The 12897-nt window shown below is 46.4% G+C and overlaps 1 pseudogene; it reads left to right on the plus strand.

The window, feature by feature from the left end:
* The first annotated feature begins 6382 nt into the window (after positions 1–6382).
* On the plus strand, positions 6383–7908 carry LOC149356511 (zinc finger protein 862-like; annotated as a pseudogene).
* Positions 7909–12897: the final 4989 nt, after the last annotated feature.

Genomic DNA, 12897 nt, shown 5'->3' on the forward strand with positions numbered 1-12897 from the left:
TACTCGCGCAATTTGTGTTTTTTTCCCCTAAAATTAAGGCTTAAAAAGGGGGTGTGCAAATTATGCGGACATTTTGCGAACCTGTCCTAAAAGACTCTACAAAGGTCATAACACGCAATGTATGCGGTATATTGCCACATATAAGTCGGCCTCGCAACTCGTGGCCCTCGCTAAGGAGGAACGTATCAAAACGCTATAAACATGCAGACGGCATTTTCTATCAGACCCCAAAGGCTTCCTTGAGAGCGCCACGAGTACGTTCAGAGACTGGGACAGGCTTCGATACATCCGGGATCAACTGTGCCTTGAAGATGTCAAAACCATCTGCATCCAAGTGAACCATACCTTGCACGAAAAAACTGATGGCGACAAGTCTACGACCAACATTCGGGTACAGAGAAGATGACAGAAGTAAGTGGAATGAAGCAAGTCTGCCAATTCGACTGTTTTGTTTTAAAGTTCACGCATCAATATTGATAGTGAATATTGATCACGAATAGCCAGTAGCCAGGCGGCAGGCACCCATTAGCACCTCTCATGCCCATAGATAGTGCAATGAAACCAGCGACATGATCAGTTGTTGTAGCTTTCTGGCCGCCATCCTCTGCCCTCATTGACTAACACAGAGTGCAGATGGTGACAACGGCAACAGCCTACGTCCTGGTATACAATTTTTTTACATGACCCAGCTGTAATGCGTGGAAGCCAGCCTAGCTGGGGTTTGCCCAGCCACCATCGCATGCTGCAGTGCTTTGTGAGGAAGTCAACCTAGCTGACATTTCCCCCTCGGTTTTTTGTGGCCTCTGCAATCACTGCGAGCACCTTCAAAGTGGCACTAAGACTATGGAAAAGAACTCCTCAGGGGGTTGCTGTCCTTTCGTTGATTAAATTTTGCTTCTCCAGCGTCGGTTTTTTTAGATTTTTTATAATATACGTTTTGGGAGTTGGATTTTGGATTTTTTGCCTATTCACTATACAGGGTTCCAAACCCTGAATTTTCCGGGAAAAATCCTAAAAAGAAGTGCTCTACATGTACGCAACAGGCATGAAGTAAAATCGTAAAGAGGCTCTGAAACACCTTCTGAGGAGAGCACATGAACTTGCTCAATCATTGCTTTGGGCTGTCATGAACACTGGAGCCAAATAATACACTTATACATGTAGCAGAGAGCTCAAAATTGCGCGCGAAAGTTGGTGAGTTCTTTCTGGCGACTTTTCTACGCTCCTCGTACCCTCCTAGATTGCTTGCATTTGCATACACAAGTTGAGAGGTGGCTGTTGGTTAAATTCTTTCAGACGTGAGGCAGCTACCACGGCCAATAAGCCACATAGCTCTGTGGGGTGAGGAGGAGGCTCTGCCCCCGGAGGTAGAGACGGCGGAGGAGCGCCGACATTCCAGAGTGCAAAAGGTGACGAGAGGAGAGGGACAGGCACACAGATGCTGAAATTCAACTATCTGGCTGCGGATAACTCAACTTCTACAAAGCGCATTAAAATATTCTTCCTGGACAATATTCGTGAAGCAGCAGCTTTAGCAACCCCGGTGTACCGCAACTTTATTAGAGCCCCATTAAGAAACAGGCACTCTCGATTAATGTCTGTTTGTTGCACTTTATTGCCAATGAGTCCAGAGTTTGCGCTATGGACTTTGCACTAGAAAATGAAGCTAGGCTTATATTTTCAAAATGCATGATCAGTAAACTGGAAATTTGCAGTGCTTAGCACATCCTGAAAACTTCGTTCATCTCAAGATTTTTCCCTGCTCTTATGATTTCGAGTCGACAAGAGTTTGCTGTACTCCAAAACCACAAAGCAGCGCAAGTTTTTGTAGTCTCCATAAAGAAGGATGTATAACGAATGAAGTTGTGACAATAAAGACTCGTAGGGCAAACGAAACTAAGATTCACTAAAACGGAAATGAGCTTTTGAGCAATGCTTTCCATCAAATTCAAAAACAAACTTTTTCTGCTTTTGACAAAACTTGCTAAGCAAGCGCCCCCACCTCGAGCGATGCCTAATGTAAATAGTGAATAAACGTGGTACGTGCTATTTTTAACTGCCTTCTAGCGCCGATAACAGTGTGCTATTTGAAGATATATTTTTTCAGCAGTCCTGGCATTTTTAGTGAAAAATAGGGGCACGCAAGTATTCGAAATATTGAACCCAAATCGAATATTCTTGATATCTGGTTTGTATTTGTATTTCAGAATTTCTGAATATTAGAAAATTCCTTATTATTTGAAAGCAATCGCATACATTGACTGAAACATGACAGTGGCACAACCACAATATCTAAGCAAATTAAAGTACAAAAGAGTTTAACGTGCCAGGAAAACAATACAAACAATCTCCTCGCTTTCTTCTCCGTCGTTAGTCATGTTACATTAGGATGCTGCGAGACTTGGACCGAAATTCCACAAGTGGGCTTTCCCACATGACACCTGAAGAGGACAAGATGGCTGACCACCTGCTTCAAACAACTATAACATGAGAGTGCGCAGTTTTTGCTTGCTCCTTCCAGAATATGCTACATATTGAACGCCCGCACCGATGGCACTCGTCCTGTCGCCTTCACAACTTTTCTAGCATGAGTGCTGCCATTTCGTTTTGGTCGACTATAATATGCGGGAAGCCGTAGCTCGCACAGGACCGGGCCAATTGGGGAAATATGGGAAAGGCGTCTGCCCTGCAGTGGGAGTAGTCAAGCAGATGATGAGGATGATATGCGGGAAAGTGGAATTTTGCAACAGGCTTTCATGCAAACTGCTTTTATGCACGAGGGGTGAGTCGAAGTGTAACACCAAGGCAAGTGATCCCGCAGGGCAAACTTCTGCCTACTGCATGGTGATTGTAACCCGCACACCTCCTAGGCGGGTGTAATGAAAGGTGTGACAACATTGGAGGACCCTCGGCGCTAGGCCAAAAACAACCTGGCCGCGTAGTTTCGGCTTCTGAATTTCGCCACTCGCATGTGGCAATGGTGGCTGCTGGGTTGCGCATCTGCCAGTCGTCTGAACCCAGCTCCGCACTGCTTTCGGATGCCGACTGGCGGGTCACCAGTCATTTTTTTCTTTTATAAAATAAGCCTCTCCCATCTAACGCCAATCGCATCCCCTTTGTTTATGTGCACAAGTTGTTCTTCCAGCAAGCAGAAATAGTATGCTTGTCAGGGGTTATCCGGTGTTAGTGTTATGGAGGCTCTCCATAAGGGTTTCCTGCATTTTTGCATTTTCAGCAGCAACTTTTTTTTTTCTTGAGGGCACAGGAAATTTTATAAATCGACTTTCAGATAACCCAGGCATTTGTTCGAATTTCCTGAATTATGAAATAATGAGGACTTTACTCACCATCATGTTATTTTTAGTTGCCAGACATGTCTTTTTGGGGGCTTCATTTTGCATGACGACATTCCAGTTTGGATACTCTTAGGCTGTCCGATCAAGTAATATACATTTGCCAGAACTGCCAGAACGTAGTTTGAAAACCCCGAATCTTCCCTCACGACCTGGGCGACCTTCAAGAAGCAGCTGCTGGGTACGTTTACTAGCGTCGTGCGTAAGGAAAGAGCTCAGCTGCTTCTACAATCACGCATCCAACACCCGAATGAGACTGTAACCGCGTACTTAGAAGACATGAAGTACTTTAATCTTCAATGCTTTATTTGCTGTCACCTTTGAAAGGGGAAAAAAGTGACCTCACTTTACTCTCCCCCCCCCCCTGCTATTTTCTTGATCCTCCCTTCTGTGGTCTGTCGTAGATGCGCATGATCTCACTATCGTCTTTCTTATATGTTCAACGAAAATACGGGTCAATAAACATAGTTGGAGTCAGCGCCCATCCTGTCATGTCTATCTGTGTATTCGTCTGAAGAGTTAGCGCTGTTAAAATCTGAAGAAGAAAAGCATCACCAACTATCCCCGCAACATGTTTTACCAGGGTTCTCCCCACGGTGGGCGGCAGTGGTTTTGCTGCCCACCTCTCAGTCCGACCGCCCACGTCTCCAACCACCCGCCCACCTCTCGGGCTTAAATTTTGCTACAGTCGGGACTCGGGGGCCACTTTCTGTTGATGTGGACGCTACGAGCGCGAGGCGCCGGCTTCCACAAGTCCATTCTAGTGGACATACTGTCCCTAGGGACTATAGTGGACACAAGCGCGCTGTTCGTACACGCTCACAAACTAGAGACGCAGGTGGTGGTGAAAACTTTTTAATAAACAACAGGAGAGTTTGCAGGCCAAAAATGGCCCTTTACATAGGTGGAGTCCTTAGTCCGGGACCCCGCTGGACGAGGCCGCTACTCGCGCCCGTTGGACTAGAGCCCTTTGAGACTCCAGCCCCGAGCAGTTGAGCAGGGCTGCCTCCCATGCCTCTCGGGAAGGGGAAGGATTGGGGGGAAGGGAAGGATTCTTTTGACAGGCCCAAACCATGTGGAAGGTATCGGAAACTTCCCCACAGTGAGGGCAGCGCCCATCAATTTTGGGGTCGAAATGTTTCACTATTGCAGGACACAACAGAGTGTTGGACGCAGGCAATACAGCTGCCGGCACGGGTTGTTGTTGTGACTGGGAGAAGGATGAAAAGGAAAATGCACGGGCCTGCCTACTGGCTCGAGCCGAGCCACCACCGCTGCCGCGTGCAGATAGAGACGAATTAAAAGATAAGAGAAAAGAGAAAAAAAAAGAAATAAAAAGACGCGCGTCGCAGCAACAACCGCGCCCGCCGAAGCGGACGCTGCTGAAAAAACAGATAAGCGGCCGAAGCCGCGATCGCTGGTACGTCCGGGTACGTGACCTTCGCACGCGCCGATACCGATCGTGCTGCTCACGCTTACGGCGGCTTTCTTTTACTTGATTTCATTATTGTTTATGTTTCTGGACAGCTGCATTTTTCTTTTCATGCAATATTAGCATTAGCACAGCGCCTATTTGTCTTCCGCATTTACACTTTCAAAACGTTCCGTTTTTCACCATAGTGCAGCGCCACTGACCACTCCGCATTCGGACTTTGCTTGGTGCGTTCTAGCGCTAGTGAGGCGTCCTTAGCCCTTAGCGTTCACATGTGAACGAAACAAACAAAGTACCGCGTGTTCTGTATTTATCTGTCCCTGTTACGAAAAATTCCGCTGCGCAATCTACTGAACTATATGGGCTCAAAACGCCGACTACAAGGCACCTTATGATGGTCTTCGTCTTTCGATAAGTAATTTAACATCTAAAATTGCCTGCATTTTCAGGAACCGGCGAAAAACTGCATTCAGCTGCGGCAGAACTTTTCGTCCAGGCGAGCAAAGAAGCCAGTGTGACAGACTGCGCCATCTGGCGAGCGGTGTTAATTTCAAGGAGCAGACGACACGCACATCCGAAGAAACCGCGCGAGGTGCGCATTCCCGCCCCAAGCCGTGCATCGGTTGCCTCACCGCTCGTCAGATGGCGCAGCCTGTCAAAGTGGCTTCTTTGTTTGCCTGGACGAAAAGTTCGGCCGCAGCCGAATGCAGTTTTTCGCCGAGTCCTGAAAATGCAGGCAAGTTTAGATGTTAAATTACATATCGAAAGACGAAGACCATCATAAGCTACCTCGTAATCGGCGTTTGAGCCCATATAGTCCAGTAGTTTGCGCAGGAGAATTTTTTCTAACACGGACAGATAAATACGGAACAGGCGGTATTTGGAGCTGCGCCGTGCGCTGAAGATGGGTCCGAAGCGAAAAGTTGGACAGCCGTCTGTGCTGTCGTTTTTTTCGCCGAAAGTGACCGAAAACGTTATTGGCGGTACCGAAGAACAACATGCACAGCCAATGGCAACCGATGTCGACGTTGTTGAGCCCCCGACATCGCCCACGTCGAAGAAGCAGAAATCAGATACATATAATAATGGCAGTTCAACATCAAGCGTTGAAGCAACATGCAGTGTACCAAACACTGACGAAGACAGCAAGCACGCATCGGTATTCAACGCATCTTAGATTATTCACCGTCCTTGGCTTTTCTATGACAACATCAAAGGTGGGATGTTTTGCAAGCTGTGCATAAAATACAATAAGAGGCCTTTCGAGAAGCCAGTGTGGAACACAGAGACTTGCCAAAGGATCCGGCTCGAAAGTGTTCGTAAACACGAAGCGTGCCAGTCGCACCGCGACGCTATAGCCCTTGAAGCACACAGCAAAGTAGCAGTGTCGCCGCTTGAGAAATTGCAGTTGCCGGTCTCTCGCGACGCTATGAGGCACGCATTCGCATCTATGTATTACCTGTGCAAACACAGGATACCGCACACTGCGAACTTCGAGCCGCTTCTCGGTCTGCTCTCGCTGCTTGGGCTTGATGTGAAAGCACAGATAACAACCGGAAAGAACGCCACGTACTGCAGCCAGCGGTCTATTCAGGAGATGGTAACCTGCCTTTCGGATGTTATTGAGGACAAAATCCTACACGAACTTCGGCAGAGTGAGCATTATGCACTTATGTTCGACGAAACGACCGACTGCGCAACACTGGAGCAGCTTGTCATCCACTGCAGGTACATGTTCAATGGGGAATTAAAAGTGAAATTCTTGGCCATGATTGATGTGCTGGACATCCTCCAACCACATCTTAATGATGAAAGAGCATTAGCTCTCAATGCTACCAACATTGCATGTGCCGTGGAAGGTTTTATGGCCAAGAAGGGCCTGCTCTTTGACACCCTTCGCGGAATTGGAACTGACGGTGCACCTGTTATGACAGGAAAGAAGGGTGGAGCTGTGAAGTTGTTAATTGACAAGCAAAAGGCTCTAACAGCACCCCAGAGCTTTCAAGCTGTAGGGGTACACTGTGCGGCACACAAGCTCAACCTAGCAGCATGCCAGGCATCCAAAGCAGTTCCATATGTCAACAAGTTTAAAGAACTGTTGCAGCAATTGTACAACTTTTATGCATTCAGCCCAGTTCGAACAGCTGGACTGAGTGCTGTACAAAAAATTCTGGAGCACCAAGGTGGAGGAAAGATCACTGAGCCATCTACCACCCGATGGCTAGGCGTTGGAGGGTCATGCACAGCCATCCGCAGTAATTTCTCGGCCATCATAGTCAGCCTGTCCAGGGAGGCAGAAGAACGCAATGACATCAAGGCAGCAGGACTGCTCAAGTTTGTGATGAAATGTGAAGTTTGTCAGCACCCTACTGATGATGTGTGAGCTTCTCCCATCCATTGATAGGCTTTCAAAAGCACTCAGAAGTCGACACTGCACGTGGGCATTGTGCAAGATCTCATCGAATCTTGCATAAAGACCCTGGAAGCACAGGGCAACAGTCAAACAAAGGTGAATGACTTTTGTGTTAGCCATGACATACAGCTGACAGCCACAGAAGAATCGGAGGAATGGCTGCGGACCACCAAAACAACATTTATTAACAAGCTGGTAGAAAATATCAAGGACAGGTTCCAAGACCACCCTATACTGGCAAGCTATTCTACTGTGTTTGCCCGCAGCAACTACGAATAGATGGTGGGTGGCAATGGCATTGAAATTGCCAATGCTCTAGAGAAGCTGTGCCCCACTCTTGGCAAGTCCTATACCCAGGACATGCTTGCAGAGTGGATTGCATTTGCAAACTTCGTGCTTGTGTCTGAGCACGTGCAAAAGATGCCAGCAGAAGACTTCTTGCTTTTGTGGCACATGAACTGAAAGAGCTGTTCCCACTTATGGCGCACATAGCTGGGTCGTACCTTGTGCTCCCACCACACACAGTAGACTGCGAGAGAGACTTCTCAGCTTTGAAGCTTATTAAGACTCAACTGCGAAATCGCCTGAAAGAGAAGTCGTTGGACTGTCTGATTCGTATCGCATGTGAAGGGCCTGAAGTCAACAGCTACCCATACGATATAGTAGTGGAAAAGTGGGCCAAGATGAAGAATCGGCGGCTGAAGGTGTAATATGCAAAATATGGAGAAATAAATGCCTCTTGCATAGTGCGACTGTGCTTGCACGTCTGCTGTGTTGTCATCATTATTATTTATCCCCCCCCCCGGTCTTCAAATGTCCACCTCTCAAAATTTTCTGGGGAGAACCCTGTGTTTTACTAATTTAAATTACAGCCTTATGTCATAATAGCATTCGAGCCATTATGTCAAAATTTAATTCGTTTTAATCATCTTCATCTGACGTCACAACCCTCTCGACCAATCCTGAATTAGTGTGACAACGCGCGCGGCTTTTCCCCCGAACGCCAGTTTTAATGCTGTCACTCTCATCAATGCAGACAGAAAGAAGGCTCTCGCAACACAATGGTCATGGGCTCGGTTCCGAACTACTTCCCGCATATTTCTTTTCAGCGTAATTAGCTAACTTTACACCCATATGTCACAATGACATTTAAGTTATGCTACCACCTTACAGTCAAAATTTAACTCGTTTTAATCATTTTTATTGCACACCTCAACATCTGAAATCACAACCCTCTCGACCAATCCTGGACTAGTGTGACCACGATCGTGGCTTTTCTGCCGAACGTTAGCTCTAATGCTGCCGCACGGATAATGAATGCAGAGAGAAGGACGATTTTACACCAAATGCATGGGACTTGGGCTGAATTCGCAACCGGCATTTCATTTAAAAAAAAAAACTGAATATGCGCAGAAATACGGCCTAAAATTTTCAGCGTGCTAAAACTACACTACAGCCTCTGAAGAAATAAATGTGCAGAGAATTCAAAAATGTACGGTCGAATAAAAAACAAGTCAATCAGCAGCAATAGCTGCTTGGCACATGCCCACAAATGGCCAGCTTGTAAACTGCTTGATTCCTACGCTACTCCTTCAAATATTCTAAAAGTTACATGCCCAACATTCTAGGACAAAAAATCTAAAAATAGGAAAATTGTATGGTACTATTATGGATGGATGGAAAAACTTTATTTTCGTCAGAGAGCATGTGTGGACGATTCCGTGTTAGATGGCCATCAACCCATGGCTGACGGCGACCTGGGTGGCCCACTCCACGGCCCTGGTCTAGACGACCGGGTCTGAGCTGACCAACACGGCCTCCCACTGCTCGAGGGAAGGATCACGCATAATGTCCGCCGGTGGCGGTGCTATGCTGCAGCTCCATAATATGTGGTCATAGGTTGCCAATTCGTGACACCATTTGCACTCTGGCTGAATGTCCAGGTAGATTTTGCTCAGCACGTATGGGTTGCAGAAACATCTAGTCTGCAATCGTCGCCAGACGCATTCCTGCGCCTTCCCCAATTGCTTGTTCGGGGGTGGGCAAATCCTCCGCACAAGTGTGAAATGGTTGGTAATGTCATGAAAGGATACCAGCCCATCTCTCGTGGACATTCCCGGGGCGTCTGCCTCACCTACTCGGCTGACAAAACCTCGAGCATTCATGTGAGCCATCTCGTTCCCAGGGTTTCCAGAGTGTGCAGGTACCCGGACAATTTCCGCCTCCGTAGACCCTCGCCCCGTGGCCCGATTCAGCAATCGCGCCGCTGTGACAGATATTCTGCCCCTCGCCAAGTTTCGGATGGCTGTTTTTGAATCGCTGAAGAGCAGGTCAGCATTACTACTAGTTATAGCTAGTGCTATCGCCACTTCCACTCCAGTTTCTGGGGAGCGGGTTTTGACTGATCCAGAGGCGATCAAGCGTCCCCGCCCATCCACCACCGCAATTGCAAATGCGTCCTTGTCCTTATACTCGGCGACATCTACATAGACTGCCCCGTTGTACTTCCCGTACTTAGCATGTAAAGCTTTGGCTCTTGCCTTCCTGCGGTCCTCGCGATGTATTGGATGCATGTTCTTGGGCAAAGGTTTTATGTACAAGCCCTTGTCCATTTCCCGCCTTATCTGAATTTTCGTGTCACCGGCTGGAACGTCAACTCCAATGGAAGCATTGAAGGTATCGGTCCATTCTTCTGATGTGTAGAAAAATATTTCGGTTAAGTGTTTGAATTGATCGCATTGAACAGTTAAGACAGCCATAAAAAAGCAATAGGTAACACTTGTCAAGGTAGCAAAAAATAGGAACAAAAAATGCAAGTCTACCATCGGGTGATCTGCGGATTGTTATTGTGAAGCCTACCATTAGATGAAAAAACTGCATTCATTGAAGGTTTCCCGCTCAAAATGCTTTTGTCCAGAATTGTTGGGTATGTAAACGCTCATGCAAGTGAGTGTTCCGTGCAAAAACGTTGCCTGGGCTTTGAGACTCCTGCTTAAAAAAAAGAACAGAATAGACACACCAATAACTATGCATTTGTACGTTATGACGAGCTTTTTTGTACTTCACCTTCAACGTAACTTTTTCGCAATTTTTTTTTACAAAAAACTATTTTGTTTTGGATTCTGCACAATGTTTTTCGTTTATTTTGATCTTACGCTTTATACGCAAGCCATTTTCTTACTAGCACGTCGATGCAAATACTACGCTTTTGGCTTAACTCCCACTGGTAAGTTGCGATTTCTCCCACCTTTGTTAAGATGCTCCCAAGAACACCCAATAAGTGCACCTCAAGTGCCGTCTGCTTTCGTGCTGCCAACCATTTCCTATGCGTCGTTTTGGATACAGTAGGCTGGAGAGATAAAATTGGCAGTGGTTCAGCTCTGGTTAAACCTGGAGGATTGCGAACGCAACGAGGAGAGAGAGAAAGAGGCGATGGAGGGCGCGCGGCGGAGGCCTCGGCACGCTAGCTTTGAGGCGCTATTGCGCATGCGCAACTGGCGAGCGCGGCGGCGGCCCGTCTGAGTCACCCACGCAGCGACGGCAGCGGCGCGCTAGCTGTGCACCGTGTGACATCCCTTCTCCTCACGCATGAGCAGTATGGCGTTTCATCAGCTCCGCGAAATGGCTCGGCGACTCCCGTAGTGTAGCTATCGCAACACAAGGCTACACACAGGTGATGTCATGGCTCAGAGCTCTGCTCACATACACGGTTTACAATCTGCAAATTTCCTCGGGACTCTACGGCCTTCACATGCACTTGCACTCAGGGGACGGATGAACGCTTGCAGCAATTTAATGGCTCATACTGTCGTCCGTTAACAAAGCGTGTCACATGCATCTAACTCGGGAACTAAAAATATAGAAGAAAACCAATGGTTGCTTGAGATAGAGGAGGAAAAAATGAACCTAGAAGCCAAGTTTAATGACTGTAGATTAATTAGTTAATTACAGGTGAAAATGTTGAAATTGCGTCAAAATAACCCAAACATTGATATAGCCATGAAAACGGTGTGACGTCACATCTACTGAAAGTCGTCACGGCATAGTGAAAATTTTCACAGAATGGTTGGAAAAACGTCGGATTTGTGTCAAATTAGATGGAAAAATGTGTAATTAAGCATATTACCACTTCAGATCTCAAAAGATGTATAATTTAAGTATCAATATAGCCATGGGAACGGTCTGACGTCACATCCACCGGAAGTGGTCACGGTATAAGTGTCTTCGGCTTTCACCTCTCGTTGGCAAAGTGTCCTCACAATTTTTTACGCGAGTTCTATGCAGAATTTCTGTGCAAATTACTCAATGCTCACTTACCTGCCGACCGGCGATGCAGCCACATGGCTCTTAATTGAGAGCACCCGGCCCTGAAGAACTGATCGCGAAGAGGATGTCAAGGTTGAAACTTCCGAACAGCGTAGCGGAAAAGATCTTCTTGTTAGCTGATCCCTGAGCGCGCACAGTGGTTGGTGTTCTGGTGATGAACTGCACAAAAGTACCCAACAGCTGACCATATGTCCTCCTCAGAGCAGGAATGCTAATTGTGTCGCTTATTTTTTTTTTCAAGCGCTTAGCAAGTGAATTTCTTGCATGGAAAGATGTCTTGCTTCAATTTCGAATCTCTACTGTGGGCTCGGAAGTGACCAATATGAAGATAAGTATGAAATTTTAGAAGTGCATAGGAAAATGAGATCCCACTCTGCGCTGAAGTTTCCGTCTATGCGTAATAGTGGAACCGATACAGTGCTGTTTACTGCCGCTTGAAATTGAAGTAAAAAAGCTTGTTTTTTTTTTGCCACCCTTGTGAAACGTGCTCGCTCTGACCTTCACCTTATTCAGACCTTGAAAGAGGCGAAACGGTTTGACTCTGAGCATCCTTGCTAAATGCCACTGCAGGCCAACAAAATCACAAAATAAACGAATCAGCTCTTTAATGCTTGATTATTTTATAGAAGCCAGAGGCATCAAAATTCTTGAGCTTTTATTGTCTCTCGTATTAAGCATCTTTTTAGGCAACAAGAAAAACTTAACAATAGACTTTTTTCAGTGATGTATTAATTCTATGTGGTGGTCCTGAATGTAGGTGCAGCGTCACTACGGTTAAACCGCAACCAAGTACGATGAGCCTGGGCCTGGCAAGTGAAGAGCTGAAAATGATTTGGCAATATTTCGTAGTAGATATGTGAAATACAAAACTGTGACGAGGGTAAATTTTGCCCCACTCGCCCCATACTCATTCAGCCCAATCCGAATAACCTAGTATCGGTGTCGGCTGCACCTAATGCTGGAAAATGAGTGGGCGAATCCAATCTTGGGAACATTACAACGACTTGTGGCTTGCCTAACTCTTTTCAACGGCAGTCACAATATCGAGACAGCTGCAGCCAATCATGAAAAATTCAAGTGTGATAAACATAATTTGGAGAATTCAGTCCGCAATTTGCAGTGCAACTTCAATTAGCTTTCCAGCAAAAGCACTCAGGTAATAAAAGAAGAGGTCCAAAAGTACATGCACTATTACTAAAAAAAATTAAACTTTTAAACAATTGAAAGTTTCTCTTTTCTGGAAAAGAACTACCCTTCTTCACTTCACAGCCTACACTTCATCCGTATCCGAGTAATCTTGAAGGAGATGGCTCTGCTTTTGAGTGTGTCAGAGAGCATGCATAAGACCACTGACTGCTTCTTCCAGAGAAGGT

Source organism: Amblyomma mixtum, chromosome 3 (genome assembly GCF_055824585.1).
Source record: "Amblyomma mixtum isolate Tamu chromosome 3, ASM5582458v1, whole genome shotgun sequence".
NCBI classification, from domain to species: Eukaryota; Metazoa; Arthropoda; class Arachnida; order Ixodida; family Ixodidae; genus Amblyomma; species Amblyomma mixtum.